Source organism: Uranotaenia lowii, chromosome 3 (genome assembly GCF_029784155.1).
Source record: "Uranotaenia lowii strain MFRU-FL chromosome 3, ASM2978415v1, whole genome shotgun sequence".
Taxonomy (NCBI): Eukaryota; Metazoa; Arthropoda; class Insecta; order Diptera; family Culicidae; genus Uranotaenia; species Uranotaenia lowii.
This window is the reverse complement of record NC_073693.1, coordinates 43,026,200-43,050,564: the sequence shown is the minus strand read 5'-3', so window position 1 is coordinate 43,050,564 and position 24,365 is coordinate 43,026,200. Positions and strand designations below refer to the sequence as shown.

General features: G+C 33.1%; 1 protein-coding gene and 3 non-coding genes across 4 annotated transcripts in view; 2 read left to right on the top strand and 2 right to left on the bottom strand.

Moving 5' to 3' along the window:
* The window catches only part of LOC129757392 (coronin-1A-like), a 172,688-nt gene that overhangs the window by 87,138 nt on the left and 61,185 nt on the right, over nucleotides 1-24,365 (bottom strand). The window lies entirely within an intron of this gene.
* On the top strand, nucleotides 6,494-6,565 carry Trnae-cuc (transfer RNA glutamic acid (anticodon CUC)). The gene has a single exon. It is a non-coding gene; the product is annotated as a tRNA-Glu (tRNA).
* On the bottom strand, nucleotides 6,878-6,949 carry Trnae-cuc (transfer RNA glutamic acid (anticodon CUC)). The gene has a single exon. It is a non-coding gene; the product is annotated as a tRNA-Glu (tRNA).
* Trnae-uuc (transfer RNA glutamic acid (anticodon UUC)) lies at nucleotides 7,520-7,591 on the top strand. The gene has a single exon. It is a non-coding gene; the product is annotated as a tRNA-Glu (tRNA).

The following is a 24,365-nucleotide window of genomic DNA, read 5'->3' as shown; positions in this document are numbered from 1 at the left end:
AACCAACTATTGACAACCTAATTGACAAAATAAGCAAAATTGACTAAATTGACTAAATCAACAAAATTGACTGAAATGATAAAGATGATTGAATTGTCAATTTAATGAAATTGACACAAACACTGAAGTTGACAAAATTGGCAAAATTGACAAAACTGACGAAATTGACAAAATTTAAAGAAAATTGTCAAATTGAAAAATTGGTTAAATTGACAAAATTGACAAATTAAATAAATTAACAAAATTGATAAAACAGACAGCATCGAAAAACTTGTCAAAATTGACAAAATTCACCAAATTGACAAAATTCACAAAATTGACAAATTTGACAACAATAACAAAATTGAAAAAATAAATTACAAATTTAACAACCATGAGGAAATTAACAAAATTGCAAAATTGAAAAATCGATTAATTAACAAAAATTACAAAATTACAAAAATTAACAAAAATTACAAATATTAACAAAATGACAAAAAATTGACAAAATTGAATAAATTGACAAAATAAATTAAATTGGCAAAATTGACAAAGTTGGAAAAATTGAGAGAATCTGAAAAATTGCAAAATTGACAAAAATGACAAAGTTAAGAAAATGGGAAAAACAGACAAAATTGAGAATTTTTAGAAAATTTGCCAAAAATGTCAAAATCAAAGAAATAGATAAAATTGAGAATTCTGACAAATTTAACAAAATTTAAAAAAAATGTTCAAATTGACAAAACAGACAAAATTGGAAAAAATTAACAACTTGACAAATTGACAAAACTGACAAAATTGAAAAATAAATTCACAAAATTAAAAACCTTGAAAAAATTGACACATTTGACTAAATTGCAAAATAGAATAATCGCAAAATTTACACAAAATATAAAATTGGCAAAATTGGCCTGAGCCACGAAATTGACAAAATTGATTCAATTGAATCAAAATCAAAATTTTTAAAATTGAAAAAATTGGCAAAATTGAAAAAAGACAATATTGAAACATTTGCAAAATTACAATACTTTAAAAAAAACAACAAAATAAACAATGTTGAAAAAATTGAAAAAAATAGCTAAATTGACCAATTGATAAATTGACAAAATAGACTAAATTGCCAGAATTGAAAGAATTGCCAAAATTCACAAAATTGAAAAAAATAACAAAAAATAACAAAATTAAAAATTAAAAATTGAAAAATTGACAAAATCGGCAAATTTGAAAAAAATTGCCAAAATAAATACAAAATTAACAATCTTGAGAAAATTGACAAATCTGACTAAATTGCAGACTAGAAAAATCGCAAAATTTACAAAAATGATAAAATTGACAAATTTGACCAAATTCACGAAATTGACAAAACTGGTTAAATTGACAAAATAGACTAAATTGACAATATTGACAAAACAGAGAAAATTTGCGAAATTGACAAAATTTTGAAAATAGAGACAATTGGCAAAATTGTATAAAAAACAATATTGAAAAAAATTGCAAAATTGACAAAATTGACAAACCTTAAAAAAAAACTTAATTAACAACCTTGAGAAAATTGACAAATTGAAAAAAATTAAGAAATTGTTAAAAGTGACAAAACTGAGAAATTGACCAAATTTAATAAAAAACAAACTTTACAATGTTGAAAAAATGATAAAAATGACAAAATTGACCAATTGATAAATTGACAGGAGTGACAAAATTGACAAAATTGCTACCATTCACAAAATTGAAAAAAAATAACAAACCATTACAAAAATTACAAAAATTACCAAATTGACAAAATTTGAAAAATTAAAAAAAAAAAAATGAAAATATTGACTAAATTGACGTAATTGGCAAAAGTAACAAAATTGACAAAATTGACAAAATTGACAAAAATAAATACAAAATTAACAATCTTGAGAAAATTGACAAATATTACAAAATTGCAAAATTGGACAAACGCAAAATTTACAATAGTGAAAAAATTGTTAAAATTGAAAAAATTCACGATATAACAAAATTGATTCAATCGACACTGTAGACTAAATTGGCAGAATAGACAAAGTTGACGAAATTGAGAAAATTGGCAAAATTGAAAAAAACTGACAAAAACTGGCAAAATTGACAAAATTATAGTCTATTTAGTCTATTGGCAAGTTGATAAAATTGACAAAATCAAGACAAAATTAAGAAAATTGGCCACACTGCTAAACTGCCAAAATTATGAAAATTCAGATAATTGGCAAAATAGACTAAATTAACAAAATTGTCAAAATTCAGAACATTGGCAAAACTGAAACAGTTGGCAATATTGAAAATTAATAATAATATTGACAAAATTGGCAAAATTCACAGAATTGGAAAAGTTGACATATTCACAAAATTGACCAAATTTAAAAATCGACAAAATTGACAAAATTCACAAAATTTACAAAATTGAAAAAGTTGACAAAATTGACAATTTCGACAAAATTGACCAAATCATCAAAATTGACAAAATTAACAAAATTGTCCCAATTCACAAAATTGAAAAAGTTGACAAAATTGACCAAATTGACCAAATCGACAAAAGTGACAAAATTGATAACATTTACAAAAATGAAGAAATCACAATTTGACAAAATTCACAAATTTGACAAATTGGACAAAATTGACAAGATTGACAAAATTGAGAGAATTGACAAAACTAACAAAATTCACCATATGGACAAAATTGATCATATTTACAAAATTGACAAAAATGCCAAAATTGACCAAATTTACAAAATTCACAAATTGCACATAACTTACACAATTGACAATTTTAACAAAATTGACAACATTGACGAAAGATGACAAAATTGACAAGATTGATTAAATTGACAAAATTTACAAACTTGACAATATTGACTAAATTAACAAACTTGACCAAATTGACAAAATTGACAAAATTGACAAAATTGACAAAATTGACAAAATTGACAAAATTGACAAAATTGACAAAATTGACAAAATTGAAAAAAATGACAAAATTGACAAAATTGACAAAATTAGCAAAATTGAAAAAGTTGACAAAATTTAAAAACTTGACAAAATTAACTAAATTGACAAAATTAACTAAATTGACAAAATTGACAAAATTGACAAAATTGACAAAATTGACAAAATTGACAAAATGAACAAAATTGACAAAATTTACAAAATTGACAAAATTGACAAAATTGACAAAATTGACAAAATTGACAAAATTAACAAAATTGACAAAATTAACAAAAGTTGACAAAATTGACAAAATAAAAAAAATGACAAAATTGACAAAATTGTCAAAACTGACAAAATTGACAAATTTGACAAAATTGACAAAATTGACAAAATTGACAAAATTAACAAAATTGACAAAATTAACAAAAGTTGACAAAATTGACAAAATAAAAAAAAATGACAAAATTGATAAAATTGACAAAATTGATAAAATTGACAAAATTGACAAAATTGACAAAATTGACAAAATTGGCAAAATTTACAGAATTGACAAAATTGACAAAATTGACAAAATTGACAAAATTGACAAAATTGACAAAATTGACAAAATTCATAAAATTGAAAAAATTGACAAAATTGACAAAATTGACAAAATTGACAAAATTGACAAAGTTGACAAAATTGACAAAATTGACAAAATTGACAAAGTTGACACAATTGACAAAATTGACAAAATTGACAAAATTGACAAAATTGACAAAATTGACAAAATTGACAAAATTGACAAAATTGACAAAATTGACAAAATTGACAAAACTGACGAAATTGACAAAATTCACGATATTCACAAAATTGACAAAATCCACAAATTGACACAAAATTGACAAAATTTACAAAATTGACAGAATTGACAAAATTGACAAAGTTGACAAAATTGACAAAATTGACAAAATTGACAAAATTGACAAAATTGACAAAATTGACAAAATTGACAACATTGACAAAATTGACAAAATTGACAAAATTGACAAAATTGACAAAATTGACAAAATTGACAAAATTGACAAAATTGACAAAATTGACAAAATTGACAAAATTGCAAAATTGACAAAATTGACAAAATTGACAAAATTGACAAAATTGACAAAATTGACAAAATTGACAAAATTGACAAAATTGACAAAATTGACAAAATTGACAAAATTGACAAAATTGACAAAATTGACAAAATTGACAAAATTGACAAAATTGACAAAATTGACAAAATTGACAAAATTGACAAAATTGACAGAATTGACCAAATTGACAAATTGACAAATTTGACAAAATTGACAAAATTGACAAAATTTACAAAATTGAAAAAATTAACAAAATTGTCAAAATTGACAAAATTGACAAAATTGACAAACCGACAAAAATGACTAAATTGAAAAAATTGACAAATTTGAATTAACTGACAAAACTGACGAAATTCAAAAAATTGACCAAACTGACGAAATTGACGAAATTGAGAAAATAGACCAATTGACAAAATTTAAAAAAAAGGATACAATGGACTGTATCATTTATTCATATTTTTTCAAAAAATGTTACGGCAATTGTGTCATTTTTGTCATTTTTGTCATTTTTGTCATTTTTGTCATTTTTGTCATTTTTGTCATTTTTGTCATTTATTTCATTTTTGTCATTTATGTCATTTTTGTCTTTTTTGTCATTTTAGTTATTTTTTTCATTTTTGTCATTTTTGTAATTTTGTCATTTTTGAAATTTTTGTCATTTTTTGTAATTTTTGACAATTTTTGTAATTTTTGACAATTTTTGCATTTTTGTTATTTTTGTTGTTTTTGTTTTCAAATTTAACATAGTTTTGAAAGTGTTTTAAATTTTTTCTTTCTCAGCAAATTTTTTTTCACCAATTTTCTGAAAAAAAACCTTTAAACGGTTTTTACATAATTCAGGCTCTGATTGCATTTATTGATCATATTGTTCGATGAAATAGGAGAAAAAAAAACTTCAAGGGGTCAGTCACAAGGTTGCAACCACACTCCTAACACTGCTGGTAAGTGGGTAATTGCAGTTTTATTTTTTTTCGCAATAGTCCGGCGTTATGGCGTTGTGAGAAATTCAAAAGCCAATCTTGTTTAGATTGTACCGATGAGGTTTTTTTTCCTCTGGCTTCTCCTCTTTGATATTAACAGCTCTAAAATCACCGCGTTCCTACCGTGTATTGTACTGGGGTTGAGATTTTTTTATACCTACTCTTGACTCTCCTACTTGCTGCTGCACGTTGAAGATGATGGAACTTTTCATCAGCCCCTCGCGTCTTGTTGTCGTGTCGAGGAACTGTCAGTGAGTGCACGCTGAAATGCAAGGTGTGCTCGCGAGCGCACTTACCCCCATTAGCAAAAATCGAGGGCGGCCAACCCCTAAGTCAGCAGATTTTTTTCTTGCCGAACTCTTATTAATGTGAATGGCATCAATCAGCGAGCATCAGAGTAAGGCAAATTTGCACGACCAGCAGCAGCAGCAATTCCTCCACCCAAATCTTGAGCAGCAGCAGCACCGGTTTATTTTTGGTCGTTATTGACTCTGGAGGAGCGTCTCTCTAGAGTTGGAGGAAAATATTTTCCTGAATGAAGATCTGCTGCTGTTGGATAATGTTTTTCGGTTGTTTTTTCCTTACTACGGGAAGTTTTTTTGTGGTTCAAGGGTTTTCGAGAACTCATTCAAGAAATCATAAAAGTTAGCTCATTAGGTAAGAGTGCGGATAAACTTGGGCGAACCTGAGCGATAACGGAATGATCTACGATTCACGATATTTTCTCGGCAGAAAGTTCAGATTTTGACATAGTTGAGATTTGATTAAGATGTTCGTGCACAACACAAGTTTTGGCTCATATCGGAGGTCTACAGACGGGCAGGATTAAAGACAAAGAAGTCAATTTGTCAGGAGAGATGGATGTGTTAACTACAAAGAATCCCTCACCGAAAGCGATGGACATGGCGAGCGTCAAAATCAGTGATTTTCATTTTTTGACGGTCGTCTTGTATATCTTACAGGTTTTGTATTCCTGTATCTTGTAAATCTACTGGCCCTACTTTGGTGTTTTAATATCAGATTAATTTCAAGACATAGTTTTTCAAACTTTTACTAAGAATGTTCAATTAGAAATCTGGAATTTTTAACTAAGGATCCTTTATTGAAAAGATTGTTTAGTAACAAACTCAAAGTCACGAAAGAACAAACAGTAACGTGCCTTGATTCCTAATCCACTTGTATTGAAGTAATACTTGAGTAAAGAGAACAACTGACAAGCTAAAATATCGTAAAATAGCTTAGTTGAAATGTGTCTTAGAATTCAAGACAACCTTTTGAAATCATTTCAGATTATCTACCGCTTTAACTTTTTGGACACGAATGTCAAAAAGTTGGGAAAATATTCCTAATAAAAAAATAATAATTTTTCTTAAACCCTCTACCAGCTACCTATTGCATTTGTGGAAATCACAATAAACACAATTTGTAATTCAATCAGATTGAAATATCCGTATATTTGCCCCAACCCGCAAGTCCCATATTGTCTAGTGGTTAGGATATCCGGCTCTCACCCGGAAGGCCCGGGTTCGATTCCCGGTATGGGAAATTTTTTTGATAAAATTTACTTGAATCAGTTCTGTTGACAAATATTTTATATTAGGTAGGTTCCTTATTATATTTACAGAAAATATAATTGATGTGAAATTTGTTTAAATACGATGTAAATTTTTGGATATCTCTTCATTTCATACATGAAGTCTTTCTTGTCCTAGATTTGATTCTTTTTATTATGGCTGTCGTTGGTAATTTATAATAACATGATGCTGTGTTTTGTCTAGATTTCAACAAAATAATAATAATACAATAAAACTATGACATATAATAAAATTTTGTGTGCTATTATCTCAAGCAAAAAACTTCCCATACCGGGAATCGAACCCGGGCCTTCCGGGTGAGAGCCGGATATCCTAACCACTAGACAATATGGGACTTGCATAACCATGTAAATAAAGCACCATTTAAACAACCAGCCTTGACATAAAACCGGCTGGCGGGTGAAATGAATTTAAACCCAACTGTGAACTGACAGCATACAACGTTGAACAAATCATGAACATAATATTTCTCTCATTCTCTCTTAACGAACACACACATTTGTTCATCTCTCGAATATAGACGGAAAAAATAAACGCCGCATCCGAGCCTGCGTTTTCTACCCGATAATGAACCGAATGAACGAGATGGTCATGAAGGCGAGAAAAAAGAGAAAAAATAAAAGCGACCGCGAGAGAAATAACGAACTTGCTTGAAACAGAAACGAATGAACAAAATAAGCGAAGATTTCCTCTGCAAATTATTTATAAACAGCACCAACTGATAGGAGAGCCGAAGAGGCATAAACGTTTGGAAATAATACTCAGGCGGAAGAAAATTTGGAACCCTTCTGAACGAATGAATGTCAACTAATCAACCGTCTATCACGCAAATTTTTCCTCCACACCAGGATCTGAGTCACAGCAGCAAAAAGCTGTTTGATTTGCGAATCTCACATATACAACATCCCATATGGTCTAGTGGCTAGGATATCTGGCTTTCACCCAGAAGGCCCGGGTTCGATTCCCGGTATGGGAAATTTTTTGACGAAAACGATTTGCTTTTAAGAAACACATTTTTAAGGCCCCCACTTGTTTTATAACTCACAGAACGATTTTTTAGTTTTTTAAACACATGAACTGATAAATTACACATTAACTTTAATCTGAACTTCACGAAACGAGCTTTACATTGTAACAGAAACTTTGCACCGAATTCTCAACTAACTTACACTCAAAACAGCTTGAATCCAAATTCGGCTTTAGGGGTATCCCAAAACCAATCGTACTGTTGCAAAAATTGAAATTTGGTGTTGTGAAATTGTTTTTGATGCATTGTGTCGGTTAAAAAGTAAGAAAGAGGCTTTTCATTTGATGCCGAAATCAAACATATTGTTCAATAGACTTTCGTGTCAATGTTGGTTTTACTTAGTTCGTAGGTTTACTTAAAAAAATTTATGATTCAAACTACGATTTGTTAGTCAATCAAATGAGAATTACGCCTGACGATGAAGTCTAGAAGAAATTGTATTTTCAATAAACATAGGTCTATGTGCTTGGCATCGAGTTCTGCATGGTATTTCACGGAAACGATAACTTCCTTAAAATATCCGAGAAGAAGAGTTTTTTTTTTCGAGAGCTGTTGAATCATAAATTGAATACATGCACGGTGTATAAAATTTCACAGCCCAAAAGAATGTTTGCAATTCAATATTAGACGGAGAAACTGTTTAAGAAAACTATTTTTAATAAGCGTTATAATAAGGTTGCCTGAATTTTTTTGAGCAAGTATCCGGGCCGGACAAATCCGGGATATTGTATCTAAAAACCTGGCAAAATCTTGGCATTTGATTTCAAAATTGTCAATCAAAATCTGGCCAAAATTTGTCAAAGCCTAGGAACTCCATAAAAATTTAGAAAAAAAAACTTGAAAAAAATTGGTCATCAAGATTTATCAGCAGATTTGAAATAGCTTCAATATGCTTTTAAAAACCCCTTAACCATAAATTAAAAAATTATACAACACAATTTGTTTTTTTTTAGTTTGATTTGAGAACGAGAACAAACCCGACAAAATCCGGGCTTTTCCAATGAAATCCGGGTAACCGGGCCGGACTGGACTTTTCCCAAGTTTTATATTAAATATCCGGGCAAATCCTGATAAAAACGGGCAATCTGGCAACCTTGCTTTTCAACATGTTGAAATTGATTAGCACCTAAATTTAATTCAAAGAAAAACAAAATTCGACAGAAGATTTAAAAGTAAAGTTACGATTTCGATGTTTAACAGTGCAGAAAAACTACGCTTATAATGAGTTACTCAAAATATTACCAGCATAATTTTTGAATGATTAAGCATAACCAAATCGAATCATTATCCAGTATGTATACTACTTACTTACAGAATTTTTAAGTCGATGTGACCCAATTTACCTGTAAAATAGGAAAAAAAGAATATTAAATTAGTTTCATTCGTTGAAATAGAAAAAAGATTAAGTTCGGCGATTAATCATAAGCTAATTCCTGTTTTTGGCTAAACCTACTGAGACTTAAAACAGAAGATCAGATTTTTTTATTTCTGATGAGAATAGATACTTTGTTGGTTTTGAGGCTTCCTGACAATTTTCTTCCGGAAGGTTTCTGGGAATCTTATGTACCGTACCTAAAAATCTATCAAAATTCTGTGGAAGTTTGAGAAACTCCCTTCCGTCCAAAGAAGTTTAATGTTTGCAATTCTAAAAAGTGTTGCTATTGTACCTTTCACAAAATAGAGATCATTTTTGGTTGTTAATTTGATGAGAACGTATAGCCAATTTCGTTCAACGAACGGAAATTATAGAAAATATTCATTTTATATTTTTGCATAAAAACATGAAAAGGGTTATTTTCTACGCATAAATGATCAAGCTACACGCTTATTCATTGTGAGAAAACAAAATTCGAAGTTTGAAATTGTCTAAAGCGGCACCCTCTTCTATAGATATTTAGTCAAAGTCGTTTTAATAATACTTTCTTATTTCCAAAATAAGCAACGGTCAACAATTTTTTCAGCTGTGACCAAAATTAATTCTATTATTTTGATTTTTGTCAGTTTTATAATGTTTGTGATTTGAAATTAATTTTAAAGTAACTATTTGTAATTTTTGTATGTTTTATTTAAATTGCATTAACTTTTATCATCGCATTTTTTTATAAATTAAAAATCAGTAAACCATTTTTATTTGAATTTTAAAAGATTTTACATACGAAAACTCAGTGATTATTCAATTTTCTTCAAAAAATTTATTTTCAAAATTTTATGTATTTGAAGTAGATTTTTTTTAACGTTCATAACCTTGTTTTGTGTTCTGAGAAAGAAATTTGGGGTACATCTACGCACCGACTAAAAGCGCAATAACGAAAATAAAATAGGTAGTTTAAAATAACTTATGTGATTGTAGCGTTATATATAAATTTTATAGTTTTTTTGTTCTGAGCGTGTCCTACCGTTATAGTAAACAGTAGACCAAAGGTTGAGTGTTGAGGACTTAGAGTGTAAATGCCAAAAGCACACACACGCTAGTATTTGTTTGACCAATTTTAGTTGAAAAGTAATCATTTTCGACCTTTTCCCGCGTTGTGTTTTGCTTTTGACTTCTCCGCTTGAGCCCATAAAATGATTTTTCGGGGAGAAATTGAGATTTGGTTATTTTTTAACCGCATTCAATAAGGCGAAGAAGTTGGAAGTTTTTATTGAAACTTGAAAAACATTTTTTCCTTTGATAAAAATTGCAGCTTTGATAGTGGGAGAAACTTTGGATATTATAATGTTTTGTTTATTGTCAAAACTATGTTCATCACTGTATTTATAGATTTCAATATTTTTCGTTTAACTAAAAATTTTCGCGTTAACAGGCACCGGTTGCTCACTACTGGGCCTGAAATCGTGTCATGATTTTACGGTTTTACTGTATGGCTTGAAATTCCGTATAATGAAAGGGAATCTTGTGCGACATAAATGTCTCCCGCCAAACCTAGAACGGGTCCTGCCCATTTTGATGAACGTTAAAGTTAAAATAGAAATTACATTTACTGCTGTACAAACAATAATTTCTAGCTACCACTTAGTTTGCTTGGAGTTCAAGATCCGTAGCTTAGTTATCCCTGGTCACGAATGACTCTATGTTCAAAACTGGCATTCTTTAAGTAGCTGCAGGAATATTGTATCGCTGTAAGAGCAGGACTTGAGCGAAGAATTCACTTTTCGACCTAGAAGCCCGGGACGAACGTTGACGTTATCGGCGCCAAACTGTACAGCACAGACAATTGCCGTGCGTTCTGGCCAGTTTGTCCGCGAACTCGTCGAAACCGTCGTGGCAATCTTCCAAATCAGGCGTGGCAACTCCGGAGCTTAAGCCAAGCGGTGAACCTCTGCCTAGCGATTCATGCTCTGTCCCGATCTTCATCTTCGTCCTCCTGACTAAGTCGGAAGGAAGATTTTGGCCGTCTGAGATCTTCTAAGTTGTCGGTGCCGTTAAGCGACCGACTTTCGAGAACAATCAGTTCCGATACCGGGGAGAATTCCTTCGATTTGAGCTGATTTTCGAGGCTAAAGGATGTTTTCCGTTCGGAGTGCGCATCTGCCCACGACATCGATGAGTTGAGGTTTGTCGTTTGATTTGAATTCGACAGAACGCTGTATCTAGAACAGAACGCTGATTACTAGGGTCTTCTATTGCATAGCAACCCTCTTCCTTTAAACACTCTTCTCGGCCTCTCTGATCTTGGTCCATTTGCAGTATCATGTCCTCCAGATAGTCCACCTTGCGACCGTAAATTTGAGCAGCACTCATAATTAACATTGCTGCTTCCGGGAAGTTGATTCCCCCACCATGGCTCTGATAAAAATTGAGCACTTTCTGTGAATCAAGATCGAAGCAACGGTCGATATTCTTGGACACCTGTTAAAAAGAAAGGATTGTCGTTTTCGCTGAAAAATTTCCTACAAAAAAAAAACTCACCTCCACGAATATCAACGCGATTTTCTCCCTGCTTAAGTCCTGATTTTCACGGGGAGCTTCCTTTCGTGCTCAATTGGGGAAAAAACAAAGTAGATTCGTTTCTTTTTTTCAATTGAGGTAAAATTTTCATACTATTTTTGGTTAAATTCCGATAAATAGGACTATGGATAAAATTGAACCTTAAAGTGATGATAAAAAATAACCATATTTTTAGTTCTGCAGGAAAAACCAGAAAATGGTTATTTTTCAATCAAAAATGGTTAAATAAAAACTAGCGTGCATGTAAAAACAACGTAAACAACAACCAACAAATCAAAACAACAGCAAAATTTGAGATATCGATTCGTCAAAGCATTTATTGCTAAAATTCCACCATTTTCTCGCATCCCAGAGTTGCAGCTAGAATTGAAGACGAAGATATCCGTATTTTAATATTAAGGTAAGGTAAAGGTAAGATAAAGTGGATCAGCTTTGTTGGATCGGATCAAATTAGACTTTTCTTAGACTCACAGACAGGCAGGGGGAAAATAAGTGTTCCTCGAGTGTTTGTAGCAGTAATTTGAGTCGCCGACACCAATTCCGGTGAAAAAAGCTGTGCATTTTGTCGTAGATTGGTGAAGACTTCAGTGCAGCAGGATAAAAAGGAAAAGAGGGAGAAAGAAAGCTTCGCAGCCTCGGGACAAGGCAAAGGGTGATTCTAACCTCAAAAATATGTCGTTTGCCCAGTAAACCACGCTGCGGATGGTAGCCTTTAGATCTAGCAGAAGACAACGACCCCATTGGGTGAGTTGCTCATTGGATGTTCTTAATCAGCCAATTTGAAGTTATCGATAGGGTCCTTTTTGGGAGCGCAGCCGTTGCGCAAGAGCTGATCGCTTTTCGGGACACGATTTTTCACCATTTTAGTTTTGCGAGTACCGTTTTTATGGAAGTGAGTTGCAGAAGTGGTGCCAGCCAGCTAGATCGAGCCGGAAGTCGTCGGTGGTGCTTCGGGCAGCTGCGGTACGCCCGTCGAAACAGTGCATCCGTTCAGATTTGCCAATTTACCGGATACGACGGTGTTATTATACTGAGTCGATTTGGGGTCATTTTCGAATTTCTCAAACCCTGGGGTCTTAAAAGCTTCGTTTTTGTCCAAAACTCATCCATGATTTTTTGCAGAATTTTTAAGTAACGTTTACATGAGTAAATTTTAACTTTTTGGTTTGTATGGGAAAATTGAATATTTTGTACTGAAAAATCAACATCATTCTTGTTTCTTCTGTGGAACCGAGCCTGCTAATGGTTTTTGTGCCAATTTATAAATTTTTTACAGGAAATTTTCCGCTGAACAACTTTGTCGAATATCATAACTTCGTATCTTTTTAGACAAAAAAGTTATAAGCTCTTTAACAGGTGTATGTCTTTTTGGATTGATAAACCATGAATTCAATTGAAACCAATTGGGTGCCTAGCGAAGTATTGCAAGACCACTTTTCGTACCATACCTTGTGGGGCACAAGCAGTAGTGTCAATTGAATTCATGGTTTATCAATCCAAAAAGACATACACCTGTTAAACAGCTAACAACTTTTTTGTCTAAAAAGATACTAAGTTATGATATTCGACAAAGTTGTTCAGCGGAAAATTTCCTTGAAGAAATTTATAAATTGGCACAAAAACCATTAGCAGGCTCGGTTTCACAGAAGAAACAAAAATGATGTTGATTTTTCAGTACAAAATATTCAATTTTCCCATACAAACCAAAAAGTTAAAATTTACTCATGTAAACGTTACTTAAAAATTCTGCAAAAAATCATGGATGAGTTTTGGACAAAAACGAAGCTTTTAAGACCCCAGGGAATTCAAAAATGACCCCAAATCGACTCAGTCTACTGTGCCATTAGGAAAGAAAGCTGTGATACACCTGTGACGCCAGAGCTGTGATATGATTGTTGTGCGTTATGATGTAATTGTAGGAAAAAACTGACCCGTGAGTTGATCTAATGTAAGCTAGCTTAAGTTTCTAAAGTTTCATTTGTTAGTAAATAATTGTAATTTCTTTTGGGTTTCACGTGTTTGTGTTTTGGGTTAGCTGTGCAGCACACACTGAAAGTCATTGATGCTCAATTCGTTTAATGATCTTTAAAAAAAGATATTTTTGTTTGTGACAAATGCTGGGCCCGATTTAGCAAAAGATGAAAATCAGTCCGTTGTGGCTATAGAGTTTCTTTAGAATACCTAAAATCACATCTTACAATTTTCCTGAGTTTCAACTGAAGCTCTTCATGTCAACACCATCATCTCTATCTTGAAAGTATGGTCCATGAAAATAATTGTATTATTGGAAAAACCAAACAACATTGGTTGGACAAGAAAAGCAGTCTTTTAAAAGTTTTATAACAGTTTGGTTTCTAAGCTTTTCCTTGGGAGAACACGAAAAACAGCTTAAATCGACTTAAAACGCAAAACAGACTTAAAATGGAATAAAACGACTTCAAACTTGCAAAACAGGAGGAGGCGTTGACTAAAGAAGTGAAATGTCGAAAATTTTCTTCCCAAGTGAAAATTTCCAAAATTTATCCGTTAAACTCTAATAAAAAAAATTCTTCGTTAAAATTCAGTGACTTTTGATGTGTTAACCTCAATTGAAGTGATGTTAAGTTAAAATTTACGAACGGATAAGTTTTATCCAAAAAGTTTTTTAAGAGATGGGACAGGGCTGGACCCTCGGACCAGTTTTGGGGATTCATCATCGAGACAGGTGTTGACTTCAGGAAGGATCCGGATCCATTTAAAGCTAAGTGTTTTTCTTTATTTCTTAGACTTAGTTGCTTAGTTGTTAATTAAACAAGTATTATTGCTACTTTGAAATTTTTGACGGCAAATTTCTCAGCAAACTTGAAAGCTAAATTAACCAATAGTTTCTTTAAAATTTATGCAAAACTTAGTTTAAAATAGCATTTATTCAGGAGCTTTTGCAGAAAATGCATAAACAGTTGCAAATATACTTTTTGATAAGCATCGACATTTTATTTTCTTTCGTTAGAATAGTTCAATAACGGTTATTGTGAACATAAAATTCAAACCTTTGGTAAATATTTTTATTATTAATTTGAATTAAAACGATTTTCTTGCGTTTGTAGATTTCGGTTACATTAACAGTTGCTGTTGATAAGCTGTGGGATATTTGAGAATCTTTTGATATAATAACATATAGTGTAAAGAACCTTTCCGGTTCGACCGGGAATGATGCAGCTTTTCCAGGGAAACCTCTCAATTACTTAAACTACATCTGGAAAAAAATGTGAACTCTTGGTTTTTTTTTGTAATTTTTATTGAAGCTGCTAATACTTGAGGTTTTAAGGAGCCAAACTCGTTGTGTATGTTTACAATTGTGTGCTTAGGTCGAGATCGTCACTTTTTGGAGAGAACAGGAAATTGATAGGGATATTCCCACCTAACCTTCACAACCCTGTTTCATATAGGACTATTTTGTTTAAATTAAAAATATTTAAAATTCGATGTACTAAAAATTGAATAGAAAAATTATGTTTAAAAATGTGTCATCTAGATGAATTCAGAGCTATATTTTTACGGTGAGCATTTTGAATTGATGAACTTTTTTTAAGGGATGGTTTTGTTGATATCATTTTTTTAAGTAAATCGCGTTAAACGGTTTTTTTTTTTTAATTTATTATTCACTCATTCATCATCGCTAAACTTGTTGCAATTCAGGATAGATTTTTTACATATAGATATAAACAAATTAAAAAGAAGGTAAATCTTCGAATTGATATTTCACTGAATATTACGGTTATACTATAGGCTTATTTTTTTTACAAATTTATGTTGGAGAAAGATAGTAGGAATGTTCATGAAAAATAGGCACTTAATGATAGTAGTTATTTTTGTCATCATGACACTAAACAACCTCATGCCCCCGTATGAACTGAAAGCTTCAAATAGGAGCTAATAGGAGTAAGGAAAATAATTTTTATGGTTCACCGTAACACTTGTCAAAAGTGTGTCCCAATTAATTCCTTTACCCAGTCCCAACCAAAATTAATTTGCTAGGATGCAGAGGTAACCTCGGTCCTAATGCACAAAATAAATCTTTAATCCCTTTCTTTTTTTCCAATCTATCCATTGACTACTAGGACGTGGCCGGCGCCGTTATTGACGTTCAAAGAGAGAGCATTAGTTTTGTGCAGTATGAATGAGTTGCTAATCCCAAGCACCATTCATTTGACCTCTGTCTGAACAAAATTGATGGCCTCGGTCAATCACGGAGTAGCAACCATTGGCAATGTGGAACATGTTCTACTGAGCCACACCAGCGATCGTGGAACTCGAACTGATTGTAATCATAATTTGATTTTGAAGGAAGTAATCCATTTCCTATAACTATGCATTTCGGGTTTAACGGTTTAAGGTGGATGTGAGTAGTTGATCAAGCTAAGCTAAGCTAGTTTGGTTTCTAAGCTTTTCCTTGGGTTAAATCCTCAATTCGATTTGTAGTTCGAATTTTGTTAAGATTTTCTAGATTACGAGCTCCAATTACGATTTCAACATCAGGTACATTAAGCTACATTTCGATTCCATTTTTTCATCCCTAATTTGTCCTTAAAATCCTTTTTTAATTGGTTCTTGATTGGTTCTGCTGTCTTTATACCCAATTCTTAACGAACATTTCTCAAATTTCAAATTTTATTTTCTTCTATCCCGGCACAGTTCATAGACCTCATTTCTTCAGGTTTTCGAACAAAACACCTGACGAAATTAGAGGGTTTCGGCTTTAGCAGAACAAAAGCTCACCTATCTCTTTATTACGGATGCTGTTTAGGAGAAGGTAAAAAAAATCTGAACCACAATACATTTCTTATTTTTCCTTTACACTGCTCTCTTTTTTGTTGTTAAATTTTGGGAAAGAAGAGAATGAAAACGATCCTGTTTTTTATTCCTTCAAAACACCCATTCGAAGATATTTAAATGCTCTCCTCTTCTCGTGTTTCGTTTTGTTCTGATGTGTTCTGGGATTTATTTTCCGCTTTTTTTTATAACTGTGTCAGTGAGTCAACAGTTTATGATTACGATTCGAGTTTAGGTTTTTTGGGAATCTGGTTCGGTGCCTTCACAATATGGCTCTCTAGCAAGCTAGCAGCATTCGATTTGATTCGGACATCAATTTAGATACCATGAGAAGGTAGCAGCAGAAAACGGGTCATAAAAGCTGTTTCTGATCGTCAATAAATTTCAAGAAGCTAATTATATCAAGGATTGTTTTTTCTGGTCGTTTTAGTTTTGTGAAAAATGAAGAACTTGTTTCTGGTAAACAGTTTTTGTTAAATGTTTCTTGTAACAGAAAGCCAACATTTTCAAAAAAATTAACTGTAACTTCAACAATTTAATAAAATCGATTTGTATTGTAATTTAAGATTGCATCAGATAAAAACTGCATCCCTGAACTCAACAGCTTTGTCTCAACCTCTCACGAATTTTGCTGTTCAAGCTTCCGGTGAGCTGCAAGCTCTGGAGGACACTCGATGAGAGGCTATAAATTTCCTAAATCCAACAATTGTCGTTCTGTCGACTGACAATTCAAGGGAGACATTAAATTGCAATTGGTAAATACTTGAGCTAGGAGAAGAAACAGAAAAAAAACAATTGCTCAACAACATTTTTACTGCAATTATCACATCATCTTTGGTGTGCCTTCACTCACTTTGGAAGGTACATCATCGAACGGCTCCTCGATCTTGAATTATGGCAGCGATTATCGTCGTCATTTCTTGAACCGGTCTCGGATTGGAAACTTCGAACGTCTGCTAAGTGTCAAGGGCAGTTTTGTTCAACGACTCGCAAATCCTGAACATTTACGGGACCTTTTTTCCACTTACTTCCCCAGTCAAATACCTACCTCAACAAAAAAAAAACCGAAGATTGGCTTTACTAAGTATTGTAGCAGTAAGCAGAATCTACAACGTTTGGCTGACGATCGATTCGGGCAAGTGTGATAATTATTGCTGCCGGCCACATTTGGTCAACCGGAGGTCAGGGAGATGTGTCAGCGTCTGGATGCTGCTGACTGCTGGCTGACGACGGTTTTGGTTAGCTAGTTTACGCGGATGGCCCTGCCCTGAGTGAGCGGCGAATCGAATGGCAAGAAGTTCGTTTTCCTATACGAGATGAAGAACGGACATGCCAGACAGACTGTCGACAGTCTTTCCAAAAATGGGAACTCTGACCATCTCCGAGAGGTTAATGTAAGAGGGACTTGCTGCTAGAAGCGCTACACGATGTGAGATTTACATGGACAAAGTTGAACGGGTGGACCAATTTATTTTAGCTGTTAGTCGTTAGTCATATTAGCCATAAATTAAAGCCACTGACTGGTGAAATCTACTAACAAATCTTTTGTTATTACTTTGGTTTATAAAAATGTTATTAAAACATAGTTTTTATAAAGAAATTTTTATCGTAATACGTATGAAGTTTCTTATTGCTACATGGCGACCGTCAAAAAATACTTTTTGTAAAAGTCTTGCTTTGCAAAAACTTACCAGTCGTTTGATATAATTACAAAATATTAGAATACGTTAAACCACATTTCAAGCTTAGAATTAAGGATCAGGATTAGCAGAAAATGAATCAAAAATTATTGAAATTTTTCATCCGCTTTTCTAAACGTTGCACACTAGACTGCCCCAAATTTGTATGAGAAATTTCAAACTTGTTAAATGTTATGCACTGCAGGCTTATATTGATTCTGGGCCAAGTACAAGGTCTCATGCCAAATTTGGGCTAGATCGGATCACAGGAAGGGGTCGCTCAACGAACCTAAAGTTTGTATGGGATTTTGAGACAGTTGGTTGGGGAGGAACAAGAAAATTCAGTGTTTCATGAATAACTTTGGTCTTCTTTGGTCGATTTCTTTTAAAAACGGTTTCTCTCAAAGCCTAAACTATGACAAATATTTCATCCGAAGACTGCATTTCGAAGGGGACCAAAGTTATGCATGAAAAACTGGATTTTAGTGTTCCTCCCGAACAAAATGTCCCAAAATCCCATACAAACTTTAGGCTCGTTGAGCGACCCCTTCCCGTGCTCCGATCTGGCCCAAATTTGGCATGAGACTTTGTACTAGGTTAGGATCAATTTAAGCCTGCAACGCATACCTTTTTAGAATGTCGGGTCATATGGAGCACTCTATTGCACACGGAGTATATAGAAGAAAAAGTTGACTATTAGTGTTTTTAGAGGTTCAAAGTCAGTCAGTTTGAATATCTTGGAATAACTTTTATAAAATGTTATTAAAGATTAAAAAAATAATTTTTAGCCAGTGATTTTCAAGCTTTCTGATAACAAAGGCGATATCAGTATCGAATCCGCTTGATACTTCAAATATTATCTGCCCCCTTGAATAATAAAAATATCATTAAATTAATGAAAATCCTCTTTCTTTCTTGTAACTTTGTTGTACTGATTTCTACTCAAATTTGCATGGAAATTATTTTGTAGTTTTATTATGCTTAAAAAAGACTCTGCAACTCAGGCGCTTTGCCAGGTGTCTCAGAAAATTTTTTGATTATCATGCTGCCCTTAATTCATTTATGCTGCATAGCTTAAAACATCCATTGGCACGCTTCCATGGAGCTCCCCTGATTTTCTTCGCGTATTTTTTCGTCTATCTGGAGCGGATCTTGATATTTTAATGAACATTTTCTCTAAAAGTATCCCGAGCAGACCTTGATGCCCAAATCAAAAGCAAACACTAACCAATGTCTGCTATCAATGCCAAAATGGTATAGGCATTTACCGATGCCAAAAGAAAGTTCAATTTTTTTATCAAAATTCTTAAAATTAAAAAAACCCACACCAAAGTAAGATCTTTTTATTATATAAATTTTATTTTCATTTCTCCGTATGTCGAATACAAACAAACCAAATCACTCGTCAACAAAAAGTGGCATCTCAGTGCTCTCAAAACACGTTTTCAAATGGTGAGCGAGCTATCATTAAGGTTTCAGTGAAACTTACACTTGACATAATTGAGGTTTTCACATACGGAAATTGAGACTCACATTTTGGCATTGTACCGCCTTTATTCGGGCATATTGATACCACACTCTACACTGTAAATTTTTGCCTCGATTTCCAGCAAAAAAAAATTTTTGGAAACGTTTAGCAATCCAAATTTTTGCTGGAAACGTTCAGCAATCCAAATTTTTGCTGGAAACCAGCAATCGGTTTTTGAATTGCTGGATTTTTCAGCATTCGGTTTTGTTCTTGTCATTTTTGCTGAAAAATCAGCAATCGGTTTTTAAATTGCTGGACTTTCCAGCAATTGATCTAGTTTGCTGGAAAATCAGCAATCGAGTTGTCAATTTGGAGTTTGTTTCGTACGCTAAAGCAAGGTGAGATTCTATTTTAAAATTTTTGGATGAATTGATATAATTATTTTATTTTCCTTCTATATTCTAGCAACCAGATAACAAGTCAAGGGTGAGTTTTTCTTGGACAGATAGATGTTCTCTAAAATATTCTAATCAAAACTATTTTTACAGGTGCCGGATGATCAACACTTTGGCACAAAGCTGCCAGGCCAGAGCCGGTGTTATAGAATATTGAAAAAAATATCTGTAAATAAATATATCCCTTTATTGAAAAAAGGGAGGAAATAATAGTTTTATTGCTTATTATATGCACAGCCAAATCAAAATTTAATTTTGAATTAAAATATAAATTTGATACTAAATACAGCCGTTTGTGTTGGAAGAAATAGCTGGTTTCCATCACTTCCATCTGTACCGTTGAGCCGTCAACACGTACGCCGGAGCATCGTATCGTTGCTGTGTACCTGCAGGAACATTTTTACATTATTTATTTTTTGCTTACCTGTTTTTCAATCAGCACTTTTCGGTGCTAAAATTATTTTCATTTTCTTTTATTCATATTTTCTCTTTTCTTTCCAGCATGGGGAAGTCATCGGCCGGCTCAAGGGCCGGTAGAAAACGGATTGCCGAACCTAATTCAGGTCCATCGCCCAAAAAAGTTGAAATTTCCAATTCATTCGATGTCCTTCATAACATCGGTGATGAGGAAATATTCATATTTAATTCTGATAAGAGTACTAAGAAACCTTCTTCTTCTTATACTCTTAAAAACGAAAAGATTCCACCAATAACGGTCACGATTCCCGACTTCAATGCCTTTCGAAAAGAAATCGTCACTTCCGTCAAGGATGTGAAGATTTCTTTTCAGATCGGTCGAAGGGGAACTGCTCGTATATTGGCGGAATCTTTTAATGATTTTCAAAAGGTTTTAAATTATTTGAATAATAAAAAACACCAATTTTTTACGTACGACACTAGAGGTGATCGTCCTTTTAAAGTTGTACTTCGTGGTCTCACTGGCGATCAGACACCGGATGAGATCACAGCTGAATTAAATTCTTTGTTAGGTTTTTCTCCAATTCAAGTAATTCAAATGAGGAAAAGAACCAACACGAATAATACCAGTAGTGTTGGTTTTGCTCCTGAACTTTATTTGATCCAAAAAAAAAGGATCAGGTTAATAATTTGCAAATTCTTGAAAAGGCTCGTCTTATGTTTCATTGTCGAGTCAAATTCGAACCTTTTCGTAAATCTTCTACCAATTTTCTTCAAAATATTACGCAATGTCGTCGTTGTCAAGCTTTTTGTCATGGCACTAAAAATTGTAGAATGAATGCCAGATGCATGTTTTGCGGCTCATTCGATCATGAAAAATCTAAATGCCTTTTTGGTGGTGATAAGCCAAAAACAGAATTTTTTAAGTGTGCAAATTGCGCAGGTAATCATTCCTCGAATTCGCTAGACTGTCCCATCACTTTGCTTATTTTTTTTGCTTATGATACATACACAGCCAGATCTTGTCAGCATCCCGGTGAGTAGTAAAAGTACATTTACTACTCATCTTTACTCGGCCGGGCCCACTGTGCAGTATTGGACGCAGAGACAACTGGAACACAGGGAGGAAGAAACGTGGACAACAGTACCATACGTTCCCAGTATTATTAAGAGTTTATGTTTATCTCGTTGGGAGCACATTTGCTAAAATTGATTGTGCTCCTTGATGATTATGATCGTGGAGATATCTTCCTTCTGCGGATGGAAATGAGGTTTTTCTGCACAGAAATCCAAAACTTCGCTACATATTTAATTAATTTTTGAATAGATAGTGAATAGTGCTGGATTTAGTCAAATCTCTTGTTGAAAATTTGCATGACATCTATATTCATAGGATTGCATGTTTTGGATTTCCGTGCACCATCATCTCTGGTCCTCTAATGACCTTGAATATAGCGCCTTTGCTCGCTCTTGAAAAGAAACTTTGAAGGAACAGAAAGATAAAATTAGTACAGTCACGATTTTTTTCTGAAATTGACTCATTAAAAATATTTCGTTGAATCAATGTGGAAATTTTGAATGCTGAAATTACCAAAAAAGTCATTAAACAAAGTTACTCATAATGTCATTAAAGCACCGTCTAATTGTCGAAAAATTATAAAATTAAATTTAGTTTTAAAACAAGATTCAAAATGTATTATTCTTGACAAATTTTCAAGGATACTTATCTTTCGTGGCTCGCATACTCAAATCTTAAGTTGTTCTCCTAAGAGACAGTTGATAAATTGACAGGGATAGTCACAGCATTAAAAAACAACATCACTTCACTAACTGGTACCTACATAAATACTTTTACTGGCACATGAATCGGCAGATAGTATGATCTTTAAATTTTCTGTACACTGATTCGTGTGACTCTTATCAGTTCACTTTGAAATGTTATGAAATTTTTCTCCCCAAATCAAGGCTGAATCCCCCGGGAAATTTTTCAAACACTTGTTTTAACAGCCCAATAATCTTATAAAAAAAAATTCTTTTCTCACTGGAACTGGCGTTAGCTCCAGCCATTCAATTATTAGCGCACAATATTTTCATTTTTTTCGGTTGTGGAGACTGCATTCACAGGTTTCTTTCACATTCGCGCACAATTTAAATTTTCTAAATCTGGTAGAAAGGATGCGCTTTCACCTAGTTATCCGCACATCAAACTTGTCAAGTGAAAAAAAAAAATCCTTCACAGATCACCAAAACTATAGTATCTGAATGCCATTACTTCCCCCTTCTTGGCTTTAGCATTCTGAAATACTGCATACAACACTCAGACAACTTCCGCCGGTCACTTATAAACGATTTTCTACTATTTTGCTCTTTAATTCCTAGTTAAGTTTTCGAATTCGCTAGACTGTCCCATCAGGGCAAAAATTATTGCTTCTAGGAAAAATCCCAAAGTTTCCAGAAAAGTTTCTTCTCCTCCTTCCTCTTTTTCGTCTTCACACGTCGGGCCGGCAAACAACCTGCCTGTTCGCGGTCAGCCTCGGCCTACATTGGAATCACGGCTGGGTAATACCCGAAGTGATTTTAATGTTACCTGGGCTGATTCTGCGCCACAGACTCGTTGTTTATCGTTCTCAGAGGTGGTTGAAAATGGGTTGCCCTCTTCAGGTTTAACTAATAAAAATGGGAAAAAACCAAGTCTCAACGTTCATGCGAAGGCTTGGGAAAATCCCCGAAATTCAAATAATTTTTCTTCTCCTTCCTTTTCTGATCCTAACAATTTTGTTGATTTGGGTGAGATTACTGAGGAAAAATTAAAATTTTTGCATCAAAATTTGATGGAAATGATGCAACTTATGTTGAAAGCAAATTCAATGTTTGAAGCTTTCCAAACTTCTTTTAATTATGCTAACAAAATTATTATGACTTTGCGATTCCCTCATGGATCCAAATAGATGTTTAAATATTATGAATTGGAACGCTAGATCTTTGCTGGCTAACCAAGATGAATTGTTTTTATTTTTGAAAACTCAAAACATACATATTGCTGCCATCACTGAAACTTTTTTAAAGCCAGACAATAACTTGAAAAGCAATGCTTTCTTTAAAATTTTACGAAATGATCGACTTGATCGACAAGGTGGGGTTGTAGCTATTGTCATCAATAGTCGTCTCAAATTTAGACTTCTTCCTTCTTTCAATACAAAAGTCTTAGAAACAATTGGAATTGAATTAGAAACTTCTATGGGGAAAATTATAATTGTTGCCGCATATTTGCCTTTCCAATGCAGCGGTGAACAGAAAAATTTTTTGAAGGGAGATTTACAAAAACTCACCAGAAATAAATCTAAATTTTTTATTATTGGTGACTTTAATGCAAAACACCGATCTTGGAATAATATTTCATCAAATTCAAATGGAAATATTTTATTTAACGACTGCTCTGCAGGTTATTATACTGTTGAATATCCTAATGGGCATACTTGTTTTTCTTCAATTAGAAATCCCTCCACAATTGATTTGGTTCTAACGGATTTAGGCGAGCATTGTAGTCAATTAGTTACTCATGCGGACCTCGATTCAGACCACCTTCCAGTAACATTTTTTTTATTCCAAAGTCCCATTGAAAACCCTTTAAAATCAGCTTTTAACTTTCAAAAGGCTAACTGGGAGCGATGTATGAATTTTATTGAACGTAATTTAGATGTAAACGTTCCATTGAATTCAATAGAAGATATTGATTTGGCTGTAGAAAATTTGACAACTTCAATAGTCAATGCTAAAGCCGCTTCAATACCCAAAGTTAAACATAAATTTAATCAACCTTTAATTGATGATGATCTTCAGTTTTTGATACGACTGAAAAACATTCGTCGACGCCAATATCAACGTACTAGGGATCCTTATTTGAAATTAATTTATTGCGACCTTCAAAAAGAGATCAAACGTC